Source organism: Suncus etruscus, chromosome 9 (genome assembly GCF_024139225.1).
Source record: "Suncus etruscus isolate mSunEtr1 chromosome 9, mSunEtr1.pri.cur, whole genome shotgun sequence".
NCBI classification, from domain to species: domain Eukaryota; kingdom Metazoa; phylum Chordata; class Mammalia; order Eulipotyphla; family Soricidae; genus Suncus; species Suncus etruscus.
The window spans coordinates 114,758,130-114,780,769 of NC_064856.1; the positions used below are offsets into that span (position 1 = coordinate 114,758,130).

The following is a 22,640-nucleotide window of genomic DNA, read 5'->3' on the forward strand; positions in this document are numbered from 1 at the left end:
CCACACCGGCGCCCAGGCCTGCACCCAGGCTAGCCTTGCACCCAGATGTGCACCCAGATGTGCACCTAGCCCCCCACCCAGAATCACTCTGATCCCCCCAACTCCTGCCCCTCGTAGACACCCAGGCCCCTTATCAGTAGCCTCTGTCTGGGGGCTGCAGACCCTGGGGTGCAGGAGGTGGACCCCCTCCTCTGGGTTCCTAGCCGCTGGCCAGGACCTCAGGAGAGCCTGAGGATGGTTTCTGGGGCTCTGCATTCTGCAGGAAGGAGACGGCGTCCTACAGATTGGGGCTTTGCTTAGAATGAGGCGTTGGTCCAGTCAGGGAGTGGAGGGGGGAATGTTCGGGGACCAGCCTGGGGGGTGAGCTGGGATGCCCAGACATTCACCTACTCTCAGGTTCCCCCAGGCTCTGCATCCTGGAGCACACAGAGACCCCAGGACTAGCTCAGAGGCCCCACGTGTCGGTCTCTGTCCTGGACAAAGGCACATTTCCTGAGCACACGTGTGTCTGTGTGTGTGTGTGTGTTTGTGTGTGTGTGAGAGTGTATCTCTGTGTCTCTATGAGTCTATGTGTGCCTATGTGTCTGTGTGTGTATCTTTGTGTGTTCATGTGGTCTGTGTATTTTTGTGTTCCGTGTGTTCCTGTGTGTCTGCCTATGTGTTCATTTGGCCTATGTGTGTCTATGTATTTGTCTGTTCTATTTGTGTCTGAGCTCATTCTGTGTGTTGCCTGTCTGTGAATACATATCTGTGCGCCTGTTTCTACGTATACATGTCTGTCTTACACCTGGCTGTGTATCTGTGCTTACATGACTGTGCCCATGCATACATGACCAGTACATACCCCTGTCCCTGCACCCCAGGGCCCAGATGGTCCCTCCTCACATCCCCCCAGTCTAGGCTGTCACCTGGGCCTTGGCTGACCCACTAGATGCCAGGGTTCCTGTGTCCCCATGGATCAGCCGGTCACGGGTATTAGGACTCCATGAGTATCAGCAGCTCTGGCCAGGGAGTGGCACAGGCAGTGCTCGTTTCTGGGCCCCCGTTACCCTCCCACCCACTCCAGGCCCCCTTCCCCACTCTGGCCATCTGGCCATCACGTCCATCCTGTCTCTGTGCCTTTGTTCTAGGAAGGTGTGGAACGCATTGGACTCTGACCCCCTGACCCCACCTTCAACGGATGAGACCCACAGCTGGCCAGGCTGGAGAGATTGGGAGGAGCAGCGGGACTGGGACATCCTGTGAGGAGGGGTCAGAGCACAGACATAATCTCTGGTCATCAGGACACCCCCATTCCCACCCCAAGGTTCCAGTGAACAAGAGCAGAACCCCCTTGATATATTCACAGCATGTCTCCCTTTGATGCCACAGGCCCCCTCAGTATGCTCAGAGTAGCCCAACAATTCAATTCAGGTCGGGCACCCTCAAATATGTCCACTCAGTCTCTCCATGTACACAGAGAGACCTCCCCATTTTGTCCAATCAGCCTCCCATGAAGACAAGCCTGACTTCCCCAATGTCCACTCAGCCTTCTCAAGAACACAGAACAAACATCCCCCAAGTATCTACTCAGCCTTCCCATAAAGCAGGCCAGACCGCTCCATGATATTCAAAGCCTCTCATGGCCACAGGCGAGATATCCCCAGTAAGTCCTCTTAGCCTCCATTTGATCGCATGCCAGACTTCCCCAATATGGTCAATCATTCTTCATTTTATCACCAGCCAGACAACCCCAATAAATCCAGTAAGCCTCCCTGAGAACACAGGTCAGACCTCCCCAATATGTCCACTCAGCAGAGCCACGAAAGCAGGATAAGCCTCCCACGAACACTGGCCAGACATCCCCAATATGTCCTTATAGCCTTCCCATAAACAAAGCTGAGACCTCCAGTCGACTTACCTGTGATCACCTCCCCTATCAGCCTCTACATAAAAGCAAGCCAGACCTCCAATAAATATCTACTCAACCTCCCCATGAACACAGGCCAGACCTCCTCAACATGTCCACTCAGATTCCCCTTGAACACAGGCCAGACCCCTCCACTATGTCCACTCAACTTCCCCAGGAACACGGGCTTGACCACCTCAGTATTGTTAGAGTGTCTCCGTTAATACAGTCCAGGTCTCTCCAATATGTCCCTTTATTCCTCTCCTGAGTACTCAAGACCCAAGATTCTCTGTAAACTTGGGCCAAACCTCTCCAATATGTTCACTCAGCATCCCATGAACATAGGCTAGAACTCCACTCAATATCTTTCAGCCTTTTCAACCAAACAAAAACTGCCCCAGCTAGTCCTCTTTTTTTTTTAATTGTTTTTTGGTTTTTGGGCCACACCCAGCGTTGCTCAGGGGTTACTTCTGGCTGACTGCTCAGAAATAGCTCCTGGCAGGCACGTGGGACCATACGGGACACCAGGATTCGAACTAACCACCTTTGGTCCTGGATTGGCTGATTGCAAGGCAAATGACGCTGTGCTATCTCTCCGGGCCCCCAGCTAGTCCTCTTAGTCTCCATTTGATCACAGGCCAGACACCAATAAGTCCACTAAGCTTCCCTGTGAACAGAGGCCACAGCTCCAAAATTTTCAGCATAGGCATGAAAACAGGATAGCCTCCCCAATATGTCTACTCAAATTCCTGTGAAGACAGGCCAGAACTCCCCAATACTTTTACTCAGCCTCCCATGAACACCGAAAAGACACCCCTCTACATCCATTCAACCTTCCCATGAACAAAGGCCAGACATCTACATTATGTCCATTTAGCTTTCCCATGAGCACAGCTGAGACTTCCACTCCGTTTACCACTCAGCCTCCCCCATGAACGTGAGTCTGATATCCTTGATATTTCCACTCATATTCCCTGTGAATGCAGGCCAGACATCTCCAATATAACCACTTAGCTTCCCAGTGAACACTGGGCACACCTACCCAATACGTCCACTAAATTTCACCAGGAACACAAGCTTGATCACCACAATATTTTCACTGAGCATGCCCATGAACACAGGCTAGGCTTCTCCAATATGTCCACTTAGCCTTCTCATGAATAGAGCTGAGATCTCCATTATATACACTTTATGAACAGAGCCTCGAACTCCTAATAAATCTTCTTAGACTAGAAACGAACACAGGAAAGACCTTCTCAATATGTCTATTCAGCATCCCCTGAACACTGGCCAATCCTCGCCAGTATGTCCTCTCAAATTCCCTCATGAACATGCGCAGAATTTCCCAATATGTCCACTCAACTTCCCCAGGAAGACAGGCATGACCACCTCAATATTGTTACAGAGCCTCCCCATTAATACCGGCCAGGCCTCTCCAATACATCCATTTAATCTTTGCATGAACACAGGCCAGAAAGCTCCAATATGTCCATTTAGCCTTCCCATGAACACAGCTGCAACCACTCAGCTTACCTATGAACACCTCATATTATGTCCATTCAGCCTCCCATGAACACAGGCCTGACCTCCTCTATATGTGCACTCAGATTCCTTTTGAACACAGGCCAGACCTCCCTATTATGTCCGTCCACATAGCTTTACCATGAACATAGGGAAGATCTCCCCAATATTTCCATTCAACAGGGACACAGGCCTGATCACCCCTATATTGTCACAAAGCCTCCCCATTAATACAGGCCAGGCCTCTCCAATATGCCCCCTTATTCCTCTCATGCACACAACTGAGACCTCCAATCAAGACTGAACACAGGCCAGACCTCTCCAATATGTCCGCTCAGCATCCTATGAACATAGACCACAACTCTTCCACTCAATATCTTTCAGCCTCCTCAGGAACACAGGTCAGACCTCCCCAATATGTCTGCTCTGCCTTCCCATGAACATTATACTAAATTTCCCAATATTTTCATTGAGCCTCCCCAATAACACAGGCCACCTTCCCCTCTATGTTCACTCAGCCTCCACAGAAACAGTTGAGATCTCTACTCAGCCTCATATGACTACAGACCAGACATACCATACTCTGAATGGCCACAACTGTGAAATAAGGGAAGCCCTGTCTAAGCAAGAGATGGCCAGTACTTGATCCGGCCAATGAAGTTCAATTAGTTCTGGAAACTTTGATGGTCATGGAGGTGGTTTTGGTGGGTATGACAACTGTGGTCATGGAGAAAACTTCAGTGGGCAAGGTAGTTTTGGTGGCAGCTGAGCGGTTGGTGTGTATGGTGGCAGTGGGGGTAGCTATGATGGATTTGGCAATGATGGAAGCAATTTTGGAGGTGTGGAAGTTACAATGATTTGGGCAATCACAGTAATCAGTCCTCAAATTTTGGACCCCTGAAGGGGGGAAACTTTGGAAGTCAAAGCTTAGGCCCCTATGTCGGTGGAGGCCAATACTTTGCCAAACCATGAAACCAGGTGGCTGTCGTGGTTCCAATAGTAGTAGTGCTTATGGCAATGGCAGAAGGTTTTAATTACCAGGAAACAAAGCTAAGCAGGAAAGGAGAGCCAGAGAAGTGACAGGGAAGCTACAGGTTACAACACATTTGTTTTTGGTTTTGGTTTTTGGTTTTGGGGTCACACCGGCAGCACTCAGGGGTTACTCTTGGCTCTACACTCAGAAATCACTCCTGGCAGGCTCAGGGGACCATCTGGGATGCCGAGATTTGAACCACTGTCCTTCTGCATACAAGGCAAATGCCCTACCTCCATGCTATATTTCCCACCCTTACAACACATTTGTGAATTCAGCCAAGCACAGTGGTTGCAGGGCCTCACTGCTACAAAGAAGACATTGCTTTAGGCAATCTTCATGTATATGGGCAAAATAACTCGAGGACAGTATTTGTGACTGATTGTATGGTAAATTATTTTAGTTTCTGTTCTGCGGAAAGTGTAAAGCATTTCAACAAAGGGTTTCAATGTAGATCTTTTTTGCTCCCATCTGTTGATTGCTAAATGTAATAGTCTGATCATGACCTAAATAGATGTCTTTTTCTTTTAATATGCTATGTACAGTTAGTCTATTCTGAAACCATCCTGGTAAACTTAACTCAACATTGTGAAGTTAGAATCCTTCAGGGTGATGCCAGGTTCCATTTATTAAATATAATTTATTTATATTCTTCTTGGGCAGAGAAGCCATGGTCTTCAGAAATCTTGGTGTAGATCAGTGGTCCTCAAACTATGGCCCGCGGGCCACATATTGTATTTGTATCTGTCTTGTTTCTTCATTGCAAAATAAGATATATGCAGTGTGCATAAGAATTCATTCATAAGTTTTGTTTTTATTATAGTCAGATCCTCCAATGGTCTGAGGGACAGTGAACTGGCCCCCTGTTTAAAAAGTTTGAGGACCCCTGGTAGATGAATTGACATTTTATTCCTTTATGGTGACTCCAGAGTTCAATATTAAAGGGGTCACCCTTGGGGCCGGTGAGGTGGCGCTAGAGGTAAGGTGTCTGCCTTACAAGCGCTAGCCAAGGAAGGACTGCGGTTCGATCCCCCGGCATCCCATATGGTCCCCCCAAGCCAGGGGCAATTTCTGAGTGCTTAGCCAGGAGTAACCCCTGAGCATCAAATGGGTGTGGCCGAAAAAGACCCAAAAAAAGGGGGTGTCACTCAAGCACAATCAATGGACTTTTATTTGGTTATTAATGACTGTTGACACATCATATGCAAGATATCTAAATTGAATTATGGTACCAGATAAAATTATGAGAATGAAGTTAGTATATCATTCATTATCATATGTAATCAATAAAAGATTTTAAATCCACTTGAATGGAAAAATACTTTTCGTGAACACAGCCTAGACCTTCCCAATATGTCCACTCAGCCTCACCATGAACACAGACCCGTACGCTATGTCTTTCAGCCTTCTCAGAACACAGGCCAGACCTTCCCAATATGTCTTCTTTCTTTTGGTTTTTGGGCCACACCCGGCAGGCTCAGGGGTTACTCCTGGCTGTCTGCTCAGAAATAGCTCCTGGCAGGCACGGTGGACCATATGGGAAACCTGGATTCGAACCAACCACCTTTGGTCCAGGATTGGCTGCTTGGAAGGCAAACGCCGCTGTGCTATCTCTCCAGGCCCCCCAATAGGTCTTCTCTGTCTCCCATGAAAATTTTCAATGAGCATCCCCATGAACACAGGCCAGGCCCTCTAATTCACTCAGCCTCCACATGAACACAGCTCCCTATACAGTCTCCCTCTGAATACAGACCAGTCCTCTGAATATATCCACTCAGACTTCCTATGGCATGGGTCAGACCTCCCCAATATGTCCACTCACCTCCCCATTAACACAGAACAGACCACTCCTCAATGTTCATTCTGCTTTCCCATGAACACAACAGAGACCACTACTCAGCCTTCCTATCAACATAGACATAACCTCTCCAATATGCTCACTCACTCTGTTTCTCAGGAAAACAGAACAAACGTCCCCCAAATGTCTACTCAGCCTTCCCATAAAGCAGGCCAGACCTCTCCATAATGCCCAAAGCCTCTCATGAACACAGGCGAGATATCCCCAGTAAGTCTCCATTTGATCGCATGCCAGACTTCCCCAATATGGCCAATTATTCTCCATATTATCACCAGCCAGACTCCCCCCAATAAGCTCACTAAGACTTCCTGTGAACAGAGGTCAGTATCTAAAATATGTCCACTCAGCTTCCCATGAACACTGGCGAGACATCCTCAATATGACCATTTAGCCTTCCCATGAGTACAGCTGATACCTTCACTCAGCTTACCTGTGAACATCCCCCATTATGCCCACTCAGGCTCCACATAAAAAAAGCCAGGCATTCAATAAATGTCTCCTCAGCCTCCCATGAACACAGGCCTGACTTCCTCAATAGGTCCACTCAGATTCCCTTTGAACACAGGCCAGACCTCCCCATTATGCCCACTCAGCCTCCCCATGAACATGGGGCAGAAGACCCTAATATTTCCACTTAAGTTCCTCAGAGACACATGCAGGCCTTCCCTACATTGTCACAGAGCCTCCGCATTAATACAGGCCATGCCTCTCCAATATGTCCCCGTATTCCTCTCGTGAGCACAGCTGAGACTTTTACTCAAGACTCTCTGTGAACACAGGCCAGACCTCTCCAATATGTCCACTCCACATCCCATGAACATAGACCAGAACTCCACTCAATGTCTTTCAGCCTCCTCAGGAACACAGGTCAGACCTCCTCAATATGTCCACACTGTCTTCCCATGAACAATGGCCTAGCTTCCCCCATATTTTCTTTTCTTTTTTTTTTTTTTTTTTTTTTTTTTTTTTGGTTTTTGGGCCACACCCGGCATTTCTCAGAGTTACTCCTGGCTGTCTGCTCAGAAATAGCTCCTGGCAGGCACGGGGGACCATATGGGACACTGGGATTCGAACCAACCACCTTTGGTCCTGGATCGGCTGCTTGCAAGGCAAACGCCGCTGAGCTATCTCTCCAGGCCCTTCCCCCATATTTTCATTGAGCCTCCCCATGAACACAAGCCAGACGAGACTGCCCCTCTGTGTTCACTCAGCCTCCACATGAACACAGTTGAGATCTCTACCAGCCTCCTATGTATACATACTACTCCTCTCAATATACTCATGGGCCTATGACGTGGGCCAGACCTCCCCAATATGTCCACTCAGCCTCCCATGAACATGGGGCAAATATCCCCAATATTTCCACTCAACTTCCTCAGGGACACAAACCCTACCATTTAATACAGCTCGGGCCTCTCCAGTATGTCCTCTTATTTCTATCCTGACCACAGCTGTGACCTCCATTCAAGATTCTCTGTGAGAGATGCATTGGTTAGGTTGCTCGTTTCTCCTCTCGGAGGCCACTTGTAAGCATCATTGAGGTTTCATTTTTACTCAATCGTTGTTAAGTCAGAGTTGTTGCCCAAGAGCCTGGACAGCCAGGAAAGCTCCTCATCAGAGGGTTGAGCTTTGAAATGATCGATGAAAGTCTGAGGAGCCATCTTGAGCAATGGGGCACACTCATAGACTGTGCGGTAATGAGAGATTCCAACACCAAGGTATCCCAAAGCTTTGGGGTTGTACCATATGCCACAGTGGAGTAAGTGGGTGGAGCCATGAATGCAAGGCCACACAAAGTGGATGGAAGAGTTGTGGAACCAAAGAGGGCTGTCTCCAGAGCAGCTTCTCAAAGAAGTGGTGCCCACTTAACTATGGAAAAGATGTTTGTTGATGTCATTCAGGAAGACATGGAAAAAAAAATAAAGAAAGACATGGAAGAACATCCCCTACGAAATTATTTTGAACAATAGAGGGAAATTGAGAGGTGATTGAAATCATAACTGATGGGGGTAGTGGCAAGAAGAGAGGCTTTGCTTTTGTGACATTTGATAGCGTTGATTCCATGAACAAGATTTCATTCAGAAAGACCAGACTGTGAAGGGCCACAACTGTGAAGTAAGAAAAGACCTGTCTAAGCAAGAGTTGACAAGTGCTTCATTCAGCCAACGAGGGTGAATTAGTTACGGAAACTTTGGAGGTCAAAGCTTAGGCCCCTATGTCGGTGGAGGCCAATACTTTGCCAAACCACAAAACCAAGGTGGCTGTGGTGGTTCCAAAAGTGGTAGTACTTATGGCAATGGCAGAAGGTTTTCGTTACCAGGAAACAAAGTTTAGCAGGAGAGAAGGGCCAGAGAAGTGACAGGGAAGCAACAGGTTACAACACATTTGTGAACTCAGCCAAGCACAGTAGTTGCAGGGCCTTGTTCCTACAAAGAAGACATGCTTTAGGCAATATTCATGTGTATGAAAAAAAATATTCATGTGTATGGGCAAAAAGACTCGAGGACAATATTTGTGACTGATTGTATGGTAAATTATTTTAGCTTCTGTTCTGTGGAAAGTGTAAAGCATTTCAACAAAGGGTCTCTATGTAGATTTTTTTTTGCACTCATCTGTTGATGAGTATTGCTAAATGTAGTAGTTGCTACATGTAATTAGTTGCTAAATCTGTTGATGTTGCTAAATGTAATAGTCTGATCATGACCTAAATAAATGTCTTTTGTTTTTTTTTTTGTTTTTTTGTTTTTTTTGGTTTTTGGGCCACACCCGGTGACGCTCAGGGGTTACTCCTGGCTATGCGCTCAGAAGTCGCTCCTGGCTTGGGGGACCATATGGGACGCTGGGGGATCGAACCTCGGTCCGTCCTAGGCTAGCGCAGGTAAGGCAGGCACCTTACCTTTAGCGCCACCGCCCGGCCCCAATAAATGTCTTTTTCTTTCAATGATCTATGTACATTTTATTGTACTCTGAAGCCATCTTGGTAAAATAACCCAAAAATGTAAATTAGAATTCTTCAGGGTGATGCCAGGTTCTATTTGAAATGTATTTATATTCTGCTTGGGCAGAGAAGCCATGGTCTTCAGAAATAAGTTCACTAAGCAGCCTGTGAAGACATGCCAGCCAGACTCTTCAATATGTCCACTCGGCCTTCCCATTATCACAGGTCAGACAGCACAGTAAGTCCACTGATCTTCACTGTGCATACAGGCTGGATCTCCACTCAAAGTCCACTTACCCTTCCATGAACACAGGCCAGAACGCACCTATACGTTCAAGAGCTGCCCCTTGAACACAGCTAAGATCTCCAAACAAGACTCTCAGTGACCAAGGGTCAGACCTTCCAATATGTCCACTCAACTTTTCATGGACATAGACTTGACCTACACAATATTTTCATTGAGCCTCGCCATGAACAAAGGCCAGATTTACCCAACATGCCTGCTCAGCCTCCACATCAACTAAGGCCAGACTTCCCATGTTTTTCCACACATCATCTGACTTCCCAATATTTTCATTAATCTTCCACATCACCACAAGCCAGGCCTTCTAATATGTCCACTGAGCCTCCACACGAGCACAGTCATTTTGTCCAGTCAGCCATCTTATGAACACAGCTTAGATGTCTACTCAGAAATCCTGTGATCATAGGCCAGGCCACACGAATATGTCCACGCAGCCACTCCATGAACGTAGGCTACACTTACCCAATATACCCACTAAATATCATCAGGAATACAAGCCTGCCACCCCAATATTTTCACTAAGTCTCCCCATGAATATGCACCAGACCTCCCTATAGTCCACTCAGCCTCTCCAAGAACAAAGGCCAGACTTCCCCATAATGTCCACTCGGCCTCCCCCTGAAGATGGGTCAGACTTCCTCAATATTTCCACACTTAATTTCTCCAGAATACAAGCCTGACCTACCCAATATTTTCACAGTGCTCCCCATTAATACAAGCCAAGCCTCTCCAATGTTCCTTTATTCCTCTCCTGAAAACAGTTGAGACCTCCACTCAAGACTCTCTGTGAACACAGGCCAGACCTCTCCAATATGTCCACTCAGCATCCCATGAACATAGGCCAGAACTTCACTCAATATCTTTCAGCCTTCTCGGGAACACAGGTCAGACCTCCCCAATATGTCCGCTCTGTCTTCCCATGAACATTGGCCTAATTTCATGAATACTTTCATTGAGCATCCCCATGAATACAGGTCAGACTTTCCCTCTAAGTTCACTCAGCCAGCACATGAACACAGTTGAGATCTCTACTCAGCCTCATATGGATAAAGACCAGACCTCCAAATATATCCACTCACAATCCCTATGCCACAGGCCAGATCTCCCCAAAATGTCCACTCAGATTCCTCCTTAAGCTGAACTAAATACCCCTTAATATCCACTCTGCATTCCCACAAACACAACAGAGACCACTACTCAGCCTTCCTATCAACACAGACATAACCTCTCCAATATGCTCTCACTCTGTTTCTCAGGAACACAAAACCAAGTGTCTCCAAAGTGTCTACTTAACCTCCCCATAAAGCAGACCAGACCTCTCCATAATGTCCAAAGCCTCTCATGAACACAGGCGAGATATCCCCAGTAAGTCCTCTTACTCTCTGTTTGATCGCATTCTCCAATATGGCCAATCATCCTCCATATTATCACCAGCCAGACAACCCTAGTAAGTCCAGTAAGCCTCCCCGAGAACACTGGTCAAACTTTCCATATTGGAAATATTGTGTCCACTCAGACTCTCTGTGAAGACAGGTCAGAACCCCCCAATTCCTCTATAAGCCTCCCATGAACACTGCCAGATATCCCCAATATGTCCATTCAACCTTCCCATGAATACAGGCCAGACATATCCAATATGTCCATTTAGCTTTCCCATGAACACAGCGGAGACCTCCACTCATCTTGCCTTTAAACACCTCCCCTTATGTCCATTCAGCCTCCTCATAAAAACAAGCAAAACCTTCAATAAATGTCTATTCATGCTCGCCACGAACACAAGCCAGAACTCCTCAATATGTCCACTCATTTTCCCACAAACACAAGCCTGACCTCCCCAACATGTCCACTCAACCTCCCCATGAAAATGTGTCAACTCAATATGTCAACTCAACTTTCCCAGGAACACAGACCTGACCTTCTCAATATTATTATAGAACCTCCTTATTAATGGAGGCCAGACCTCTCCAAATTGTTCCTTTATTTCTCTCCTGAGCACAGCTAAGACCTCAATCTAGACTTTCTGTGAATATAGGCCAGACCTTTCTAATATGTTCACTCAGCATCCCATTAACAAAGGCCAGAACTCCACTCAATATCTTTCAGTTTTCTCAGGAACACAGGTCAGATCTCCACAATATGTCCGCTATGTCTTCCCATGAACGTAGGCCTAACTTCACCAATATTTTCATTGAGCCTCCCCATGAACACAGGCAGACTTCCTCTCCACATACACTCAGCCTCCACAGGAACACAGTTGAGATCTCTACTCAGCCTCCATTGGAAGACAGACCAGATCTCCCAAGATACTCAGACATGGTCCTATGACATGGGCCAGACCTCCCAAAATGTCTACACAACATCCCCAGAAACACAAATCTGAACACCTCAATATTGTTACAAAGCCTCCCCATTAATAGAGGCTAGGCCTCTCCAATATGTCCCTTTATTCCTCTCCTGAACACAGCAGAGACCTCCACTCAAGACTGTGAACACAGGTTAGATCTCCCCATTATGTCCCCTCAGCCTCCTTGAATACAGACCAAAACACCATTCAGTATTTTTCAACCTTCTCAGGAACACTGGCCAGACCTCCCCAATGCTCCCACTCAGCCTCACATAAACACAGGCACAACCTCTCAATATGTTCGCTCTGTCTCCCTATGAACACTGGACTGACCTCCCCAATATTTCCATTGAGCCTCCCCATAAACACAGGCCAGATTTCCCCTCTGTGTTCACTCAGCCATAACATGAACACAATTGAGATCTCTACTCAGTCTCATATGTATACAGACCAGACCTCCCAATATACTCAGACATGGGCCTATCACATGGGCCAGATGACATGGACCATGACATGGGCTAGACCTCCCCAATATGTCCGCTCAGCCTCCCTGTTGACTCCTTATTGTTCTCTCATTCTTCCCACATACACAGCAGAGACCACTACTCAGCCTTCCTACCAACATACACCTAACATCCCCAATATGCCCACTCAGCCTTCCCAGGAACACAAAATAAATATCCCCCAAGTGTCTACTCAGCCTTCCCATAAAATAGGCCAGACCTCTTCATAATGTCGAAAGCCTCTCATGACCACAGGCGAGATATCCCCGTAAGTCCTCTTAGCCTTTGTTTGATCACATGCCAGATTTTCCCAATATGGCCAATCATCCTCTATATTATCACCAGCCAGACTCCCCCCAATAAGCTCACTAAGACTTCCTGTGAACAGAGGTCAGTATCTAAAATATGTCCACTCAGCTTCCCATGAACACTGGCCAGACATCCCCAATATGTCCATTTAGCCTTCCCATGAACACAGCTGAGACCTCCACTCAGCTTACCTCTGAAAACCTCCACTATAAATTTTTTTTTGCACCCATGCTGTTGATTGCTAAATATAATAGTCTGATCATGGGGCCAGGCAGTGGCGCTAAAGGTAAGGTGCCTGCCTTGCCTGCGCTAGCCTTGGACGGACTGCGGTTCGATCCCCCGGTGTCCCATATGGTCCCCCATGCCAGGAGCAACTTCTGAGCACATAGCCAGGAGTAACCCCTGAGCATTACCGGGTGTGGCCCAAAAATCAAAAAAAAAAAAATAGTCTGATCATGACCTATATAAATGCCTTTTTTTTTTTTTTTTTTTGGTTTTTGGGTCACACCTGGCAGTGCTCAGGGGTTACTCCTGGCTCTATGCTCAGGGGACCATATGGGATGCTGGGATTTGAACCACTGACTTTCTGCATGTAAGGCAAATGCCTTACCTCCATGGTATCTCTCCAGCCCCATAAATGTCTTTTTTTTTTTTTTTTTTTTTTTTTTTTTTTTTTGGTTTTTGGGCCACACCCGGTGACGCTCAGGGGTTACTCCTGGCTATGCGCTCAGAAGTCGCTCCTGGCTTGGGGGACCATATGGGACGCCGGGGGGATCGAACCTCGGTCCGTCCTAGGCTAGCGCAGGCAAGGCAGGCACCTTACCTCTAGTGCCACCACCCGGCCCCATAAATGTCTTTTTTTAATGTATTATGTACAGTCTACTCTGAAGCCATCTTGGTAAACTTAACCCAACATTGTGACATTTTAATTCTTCAAGGTCATTCCAGGTTCCATTTATTAAATATAATTTATTTATATTTTGCTTGAGCAGAGAAGCCATGGTCTTCAGAAATCTTGGTGTAGATGAATTGACAGTTTACTCCTTTATGGTGGCCCTGAATTCAACATTAAAGGGGTCACCCAAGCAGGGTCAATGGAGTTTTATTTGGTTATTAATGATTGTTGGCACACCTTATGCAATATACCTAAACTGAATTATGGTACCAGAAAAAATTAAGGATGAGAATGAAGTTAGTGTACACTTTAGCATGCGTAATCAATAAAAGATTCAAAATCCTCTTGAATGAAAAAAAAAATACTTGAAGTGTTGGGGCCGGCAAGGTGGCGCTAGAGGTAAGGTGTCTGTCTTGCAAGCGCTAGCTAAGGAAGGACCAAGGTTTGAACCCCCGGCGTCCCATATGGTCCCCCCAAGCCAGGGGCAATTTCTGAGCACTTAGCCAGGAGTAACCCCTGAGCATCAAATGGGTGTGGCCCAAAAACAAAAACAAAAACAAAAAAAGGGGCCGGAGAGTTAGCATGGAGGTAAGGCGTTTGCCTTTCGTGCAGGAGGTCATCGGTTCGAATCCCGGCGCCCCATATGGTCCCCGTGCCTGCCAGGAGCAATTTCTAAGCCTGGAGCCAGGAATAACCCCTGAGCACTGCCGGGCATGACCCAAAAACCACACACACAAAAAAAATACTTGATGTGAACATAGGCTAGACCTCCCCAATATGTCCTCTCAGCCTCACATAAACACAAGCATGATCTCCCCAAGATGTCCATTCTGTCTCTCATGAACATTGACCTGACTTCCTCAATATTTTCATTGAGTCTCCCCATGAACACAGGCCAGACTTCCCCTCTATGTTCACTCAGCCTCCATATGAACGTAGCTCCCTGAACAGTCTCCCTATGACTACAGATCAATCCTCCCAATATATCCACACAGACCTCCTATGGCATGGGTCAGACCTCCTCAATATGTCCACTCAGCCTCCCCATTAGCACAGAACAGACCACTCCTCAATGTTCACTGTACTTTCCCATGAACACAACAGAGACCTCTACTCAGTCCCATGAGCACAGACTTATCTTCCACAATATTTCCACTCAGCCTTCTCAGGAATATAGAACAAACACCTCAAAAATGTCTCCACAGCCTCCTATGAACACAAGCCAGAATCACCAATATGTCGAAAGCCTCAAGTTATCATAAGCCAGACACCCCATTAAGTCCACTAAACATCCTTGTGAACACAGGCCAGATCTCCGCTCTTAGTCCACTTACCCTCCCATGAAGATAGGCCAGAATTAACCTCTATTGTCAAGCAACCATCTTGTGAACACAGCATTCTCATCAACACAGCTGAGATCTCCTAACAATACACTTTGCGAACAAAGGCCAGACCTCCCCAACATGGCCACTCAATTTCCTGTGAGCTAGATCTACACAATATTTCCACTGAGTCTCACCAAAGGTGAGGTCTGAACAAAGGCCAGACCTACCTAATATGTCTTCTCAGCTGTCCATCGACTAAAGCCAGACCTTCCCAATATGTCCACACAACTTTGCATGAATACAGGTTTGACTTATCAACATTTTCATTAATATCCACATAACACAAGCTAGACCTCCCTAATATGTCCACTGATTCTTCCCATGAACATACTTACCCAACATGTCCACTAAATTCACTAGTACTTTTTTTCACTAGTAATTTCACAAGTATGACCACGCCAATATTTTCTGAGCCTCCCCATGAATACAGGACATAATCCCTAATAGTCCACCAGCCTCTCCTAGAACAATGGCCACACCTCACCAATATGTTCACTCGGTCTCCCCATTAATACAGAACAGACCACTCCTCAATGTTCACACAGCCTTCCCATGAACACAACAGCGACCTCTACTCACCTCCCTAACAGAGAGACCTAAACTCCCCAATATGTTCACTCAGCCTTTTCAGGAACAAAGAACAAACATCCCCAAGGTGTTTATTCTGCCTTCCCATAAAACAAGCCAGACCTCCCAATATGTCCACTCAGCCTCCCATGAACATGGACCAGACCTCCTCAATATGTCCAGTCATATTTCCTATGAACACAGCCAGACATCACCAATATGACCACTTAGCCCCCCCCCACCCGCACCCATGAATACTGGCCACACCTACCCTATATGTCGACTAAATTTCACCAGAAACACAAGCCTGACTACCACAATCTTTTCACTAAAAATGCCCATGATTGCTAAGAAATATTATGTACTATAATCTGGGGACTTGAGGGACAAAGTAATTGTACATGGGTTCTGTTTTCTTTTTCTTTTTTTTTTTTTTTTTTTTTGGTTTTTGGGTCACACCCGGCGTTGCTCAGGGGTTACTCCTGGCTGTCTGCTCAGAAATAGCTCCTGGCAGGCACGGGGGACCCTATGGGACACCGGGATTCGAACCAACCACCTTTGGTCCTGGATCGGCTGCTTGCAAGGCAAATGCCGCTGTGCTATCTCTCCGGGCCCTGTTTTATTTTTCTTAATGCTCTTTGGCTGAAAGTTCAAAGTTAAGATACCAGCAATGGGACTACAGAGAATTCTGTTTATGGGTGATTGTCCTTCTACTGTAACTTTACCTTGTCCTCTTCTTTGCATCTTTGTTCTCATAATTAAAAATAAAAAATTTTTTAAAAAATGCCCATGACTACAAGCCAGGCCTCTCCAATATGTTCACATAACCTTCTCCTGAACACAGCTGAGACTTCTCAAGACTCTCAGAGAATACAGCCCCGACCTCCCAAATATGTCCACGGAGCCTAGATATGAACACGGGCTGGACCTTTCCATGACTTCCTGTGAACATAGACCAGAACTCCCCAATCTGTCCACTCAGCTTTCTGATGAACACAGACCAGATCTCCCAAATAGGTTCACTCAGCCTTCCCATGAACAGCCGTAAACTACACTCAAGACTTTTTGTAAACACAGGCTAGTCCCTCCCAGTATGTACATTAAGCTGCCACATGGACACAGGCCAGACCTCCACAATATGTCTGCTAAATCCCCCCATTCATTGTCCAGACCTTCTCAATATGTCCACCCTGCCTCCCATGAACACAAGCCAGACCTCCCCAATAAGTCAACTATGACTCCCTTTGAACACAGGAATGACCTCCCAAAATGTCCACTGAGCTTCCCCACAAGCACAGCCAAGACATACCTAATACATCCATTGAGCCTCCACAAGAACGCAGCCGAGAGCTCCCCAATAATGTCCACTCAGCCTCCCCATGAACATGGGCCACTTATCCTCAACATGTCTACTCAACTTAGACATGAAGGTAGGCCTGACCTCTTTGATATTTTCACTTAGTTTACTATGACCACAGGACAGACTTCCCTAATACGTTCATTCAGCCTCCCCATGAACACAGCTGAGACCTCCACTAAGAATCCCTGTGAACACGGGCCTGACTCCCCAATATGTCCACTCAGCCTCCCCATGAACATGGCCAGAACACTTTAATATATCCACTCTATCTCACCATGAACAGAGGCCAGATGGCCCCAATATGTCCATTAAGCCCACACATGAGCAAAGGCCAGACCTCCCCAATATGTTCACAGAACCTTCAAATGAGCACAGTCCTGACCACCTCAATATATTCAGTGACCCTCCCCATGAATACAGGCCATGCCTATGTAATATGTCCACTTATTCAGCTCCTGAACACAGCTAGAACCTCTCTCTGTGAACATAGGCCAGATATTCCCAGTATGTTCACTTAGCCTTCCATGAACATAGGTCAGAACACCACTCAGTGTCCCTCAGCCTCCTTAGGAACACAGCCCAGACTTCCCCAATACTTTCACTGAGCCTTGCATGAACATAGGCCAGACCTCTTCAATATGTCCACTCTGCCTACCCATGAACACAGGCCAGTCCTCCCCAATATGTCCATTCAGCTGAGGCATAAACACAGACTCTCCAGTATGTCTGGTCAAATTCCTCAGGTACACAGAACAAATCTTATCACACTGTCCTTTCAACCTTCACATGAACACAGGGTAGACCTCCCCAATATGTCCATTTAGCTTGCCATGAACACGGCCTCACCTCCCCAATATTTTCACTGAGCCTCCCCATTAACACAGAATAGGCCTCCCTAATATGACCACTGAGCTTCAACATGAACAGGCAAGACATCTAATATGTATACTCAGCCTTCCCATGAACACAAATGAGGTCCCCCACTCGGACTCCATGTAAACACAGGCAGACCACCCCAATATGTCCATACACAGCATCCAAATGAATACAGGCCATATCTTCAGTCAATGATTACTCAACCTTCCCATGACCACAGGCCAGATCTCCCCAGTAGTCCACTCAGCCCACCATGAACAAAGGCCAGAACTCCCCACATGTCCACTGAGCTCTACATCACCACTGAGCATCCACTCAGGCTCCCCATGATTATAGGACAGACCTCCCAATATGTTCACTCAACTTAAACATGAAGGCAGGCCTGGCCTCCTCAATATGTCGACTCAGCCTCTTCATAAACATGGGCCAGACCTCCCCCAATATGTCCACTCAGCCTTCCATGAACAGCCATGACCTACTTTTAAGATTTTTTTTTTTTTTTTTTTGGTTTTTGGGCCACACCCGTTTGACGCTCAGGGGTTACTCCTGGCTATGTGCTCAGAAATCGCCCCTGGCTTGGGGGAACCATATGGGACACCGGGGGATCGAACCGCTGTCCGTTCCTTGGCTAGCGCTTGTAAGGCAGGCACCTTACCTCCAGCGCCACCGCCCGGCCCCCTTTTAAGATTTTCTATGAACAGAGGCCCAGGTTCTCAAGTATTTCCACTGAGCTGCCACATGGAAACCAGCCAGATCTCACCAATATGTTCTCTGACCCTCTCATGTATACAGGTCAGACTTTCTCCAATATGTCAACTCATCCAAACCACAAGCACAGGCCTGACCTCCCCAGTATATTCATTCTACTCCCCAGAAACACAGACAGACCTATCAATTATGTCCGCCCAGCCTCCCCATGAAAATGGGCCAGATTCTCCCTATGTCCATTCAAGTTTCCTGGGAACACAGTCCTGACCATCCCAATCTTTTCACTGAACTTCTCCATCAATACGGGCCAGGCCTCTCCTTTACATCCATTTAGCCTTCTCCTGAACATAGCTGAGACCTCTACTCAAATCTCTGTGAACCACAGGCTAGGCAGCCCCAATTATGTCCACTCAGCATCTCATGAGCACAGAACAGAACTCCACTCAATGCTTTTCATTGTTTCAGAAAACCAGGACAGACCTCCCAGTTCTACCACCGAGCCTTGCATGAACACAGGCCAGACTTCCCCAATATGTCCATTCTTCCTGCCCAAGAACACAGGCTATACCTGTGCAATATGTCCACTTTGATTCCCTGTGAACACAAGTAGACATCTTCAATATATCCACTGAGTCTCCCCATGACAGCCCAGATGTCACCAATACATCCTTTGAGCTTACACATAAACTGGAACAAGGCCAAAACAATAGACATCTCTGGGAACTGACCTTGCCGGAGAAACAATGAAACTGAGGGCTATGCCTTGACCCGGGTCAGTAAAGATAAACATGCAGCTTGTCCTGGGCATTATGTCTAGGGCCCGGTGAGAAAACTAAACTGTTATATCTGCAATTTTGATGCTTGCCAAGAAATTTTGTGTTAAGTGTTTTGCTCTAGCCCAGAGAGAGGAAGCCAAGAATAAAGAGACAAGATGGAACTTTACTGCTGAGTGTCTGACTCTGATTTCATTTCCGCTGAATTCAAGCACACATCTTCTCGAGCAGGGACCCCAAGAATTCCTTCTGTGTCTGGACCAAGCAGTCTGTGACAGTTGAGACCTCCATGCAGACTTTCTGTAAACACCGGCTAAACCTCCCAATTATGTCCATTCATATTCACTGTGAATACAGATCAGACTTGCCCAATATGTTCTCTCTGTCTCCCCATGAACAGGGGCCAGACTTCCCCCAACATGTCCGCTTAGCTTTCTCCTGAACACAGCAAGATTTCTTTTGTGTTTGTTTGTTTGTTTTTGTTTTGTTTTGTTTTGGGGTCACACCCGGCAGCGCTCAGGGGCTACTCCTGGCTCTATGCTCAGAAATTGCTCCTGGCAGGCTCAGGGGACCATACGGGGGTGCCCGAATTCGAACCACCGTCCTTCTGCATGCGAGGCAAACGCCCTACCTTCATGCTATCTCTCCGGCCCCTCGGCAAGATTTCTAAACTAGATTCCCTATGAACACAGACCAGACCTCCCCAATATATCCATTCAACTTCCTCAGGACATAGCAAGTCTTACCACCCCAGTATTTTCCCTGTGCCTTCCTATGAATAAAGGCCAGGCCTCTCCAATACGTCCAATTAGCATTTCCCTGAACACTGCTAAGACCTGCACTCAAGATCCTCTGTGAACACAGCCTCCCCTCCCCAATATTTCCCCTTAGCCTAGGTATGAACACAGGCCAGACCTCCCCTATAGGACCACTCAGCCTCCTCATAACATAGAACACACCTTACAACAAAACTATCATCTCAGACTTCCCATGAACACAGCCCAGACATCCCCAAGACACCCGCTCGCCTTTCCCAGTATGAGAGGCCAGAACTCCCCAATATGTCCACTCAGCCTTCCCATGAACACAAGCAAGACCTCCCCATATGTCTACTTGGACTCCCACAACGCAGACCAGACTGACCCTTTGTGTTCATACAGCAGTGCCATGAGCACCGTCGAGATCTCCAAACAAGGCTCTGGAGACACAGCCCAGACCTCTCCAATAAGTCCATTCAACTTACCATAAATATAGGCTTCACCTCCCTAATATTTTCACTGAGCCTCCACCCAAACACAGGCAAGACCGCCCCAATATGTCCACTCCAACCTGCCATAGAGACCTGACCTCCCCAATATTCTGACTGAGTCTCAATATGTCAATGTGATCATTGTGCATCCCCATGAACACAGGCCAGAGCTCCCCAGTATGTCCAAACAGCATCTTCATGAACACTGCTGAGACCTCCACTCAAACTCCATGTGAACACAGGGCAAAACTCCCGATATGTTCACTCAGTGTCCAGATGAACACAGGTCAGACCTTCAATCCATGTTCAGACTTCCCCTGAACATAGGCCTGACCTCCTCAATATGCCCACTCAGATTTCCTATGAAAACAGGATAGATCTCCCCAATATGTCCATCAGCCTCCCCAGGAACATGGGCCAGACCTCCAATACGACCATTCAAGTTCCCTGAGAATACAGACCAGACCACCCCAATATATTCAATAAGCACCCCATGAAGACAGGCCAGGTCTCACCAATATATTCAATTATTCCTCTCTTGAACGCAGCTGATAGCTCTATTCAAGACCCTCAGTGAACTAACACCAGACCTCCCCAATATGTCGACTCACCCTCCCATGAACACAGGCCTGAACTCTATGTCTTTCAGCTTTCTCAGACACACAGGCCAGATGTCCCCAATACTTTCACTGAGTCTCGCATGAATACAGCCTGACCTCCCCGATACGTCCTCTTATCCTTCTCCTGACACAGCTGAGACCTCCACACAGAACTTTCTGTGAACACAGGCCAGACCACCCCATATGTTCACTGAACCTCCCACAAACACAGGCCAGACCTCCCGAATATCCGTTCAACTTCCCATGAACACGGGCCTCACCTTCCCAATACTTCCACAGAACATCTTATAAACACAAGCCAGACCTCCCCAATATGTCCACTTCGCCTACCATGAATAAAGGCCTGACCTCCCCAATATTTTGACTGAGCCTCCCTATAAACAAGGCCAGAACTCCTCAATACGTCCACTGGGCTCCATAGGACACAGGCTAGCATTCCCCAATATGTCCGCTCTATCTCCGCATGAACACAGCTGAGACATCTATTCAGACGCCCCGTGAACAAAGACAGACCTCCCTATTATGCCGACTGAGCTTTCCCATGAACACAGACCTGACCTCCCCAATATGTCTACTCGGCCTCCCTGAGAAACATAGACCAGACCCTCCAATATTGCCATTCAAGTTCCCTGGGAACACAGGCCTAACCACCCCAATATATTTAATGAGCTTCCCAATGAATACAGACCAGGTCTCTCCAATGTGCCCTCACATTCCTCTCCTCAACACAGCTGAGCCCCCCTCCCCATTCAAGCGCTCTGCGAGCACATACCAGACTTCCCCAATATGTCTTCTCAGCCTCCCATGAACACAGGCCAGGATTCCGCTCGGTCTTTCAGCCTTCTCAAAAGTGTTCGCCGAGCCTCTCTCCTGCCATGTCCACTCAGTCTCCCCATCAACACAGGCCTGGCCTCCCCAGAATATGCACTGAGTTCCAAAGGAACACAAAAATCTCTAATATGTGCACTCAGCCTCCCCATGAACACAAGCGTGACCTAAACTCAAGACTTTCTGTGAACACAGGCCAGGGCTCCCCAGTATGCCAACTGAGTTGCCACAAGGAAACAGGTCAGACCTCCCCAATATGTCCATTCATCTTTCCCAAGACGACAAGCCAGACCTCCCCAATATGTCCTCTCAGCCTAGGCTTTAACACAGGAGAGACCTCACCATTTTATTCACTAAACTTCCATGAACATAGGCCTGACCTTCCCAATATTTGCACTGAAACTACAAAAGAACCCAGACAGGACTCCCTAATATGTCCACTGAGCAGTCCCATGAATACTGGTCAGACCTCCCCAGAATGAGATGAAACATAAATACAGGCCAGACCTATGAACACAGTCCAGACCTCCCCAATATGTCCACTTAGCCAATCCATGAACAAGGCCCGCTCTCCCCAATATGACTGCTCAGACTCCCCGTGAAGACAAGCAAGACCTTCCCAGTACATTCATTGAGTCTCCCCATGAACACAGCACAGACACCCCCAATATGTCCACTGAG

General features: G+C 47.2%; 1 protein-coding gene and 1 pseudogene across 4 annotated transcripts in view; one reads left to right on the forward strand and one right to left on the reverse strand.

Moving 5' to 3' along the window:
* The window catches only part of CD81 (CD81 molecule), a 344,561-nt gene that overhangs the window by 173,132 nt on the left and 148,789 nt on the right, over nucleotides 1-22,640 (reverse strand). The window lies entirely within an intron of this gene.
* LOC126018821 (heterogeneous nuclear ribonucleoprotein A1-like) lies at nucleotides 954-9,624 on the forward strand (annotated as a pseudogene).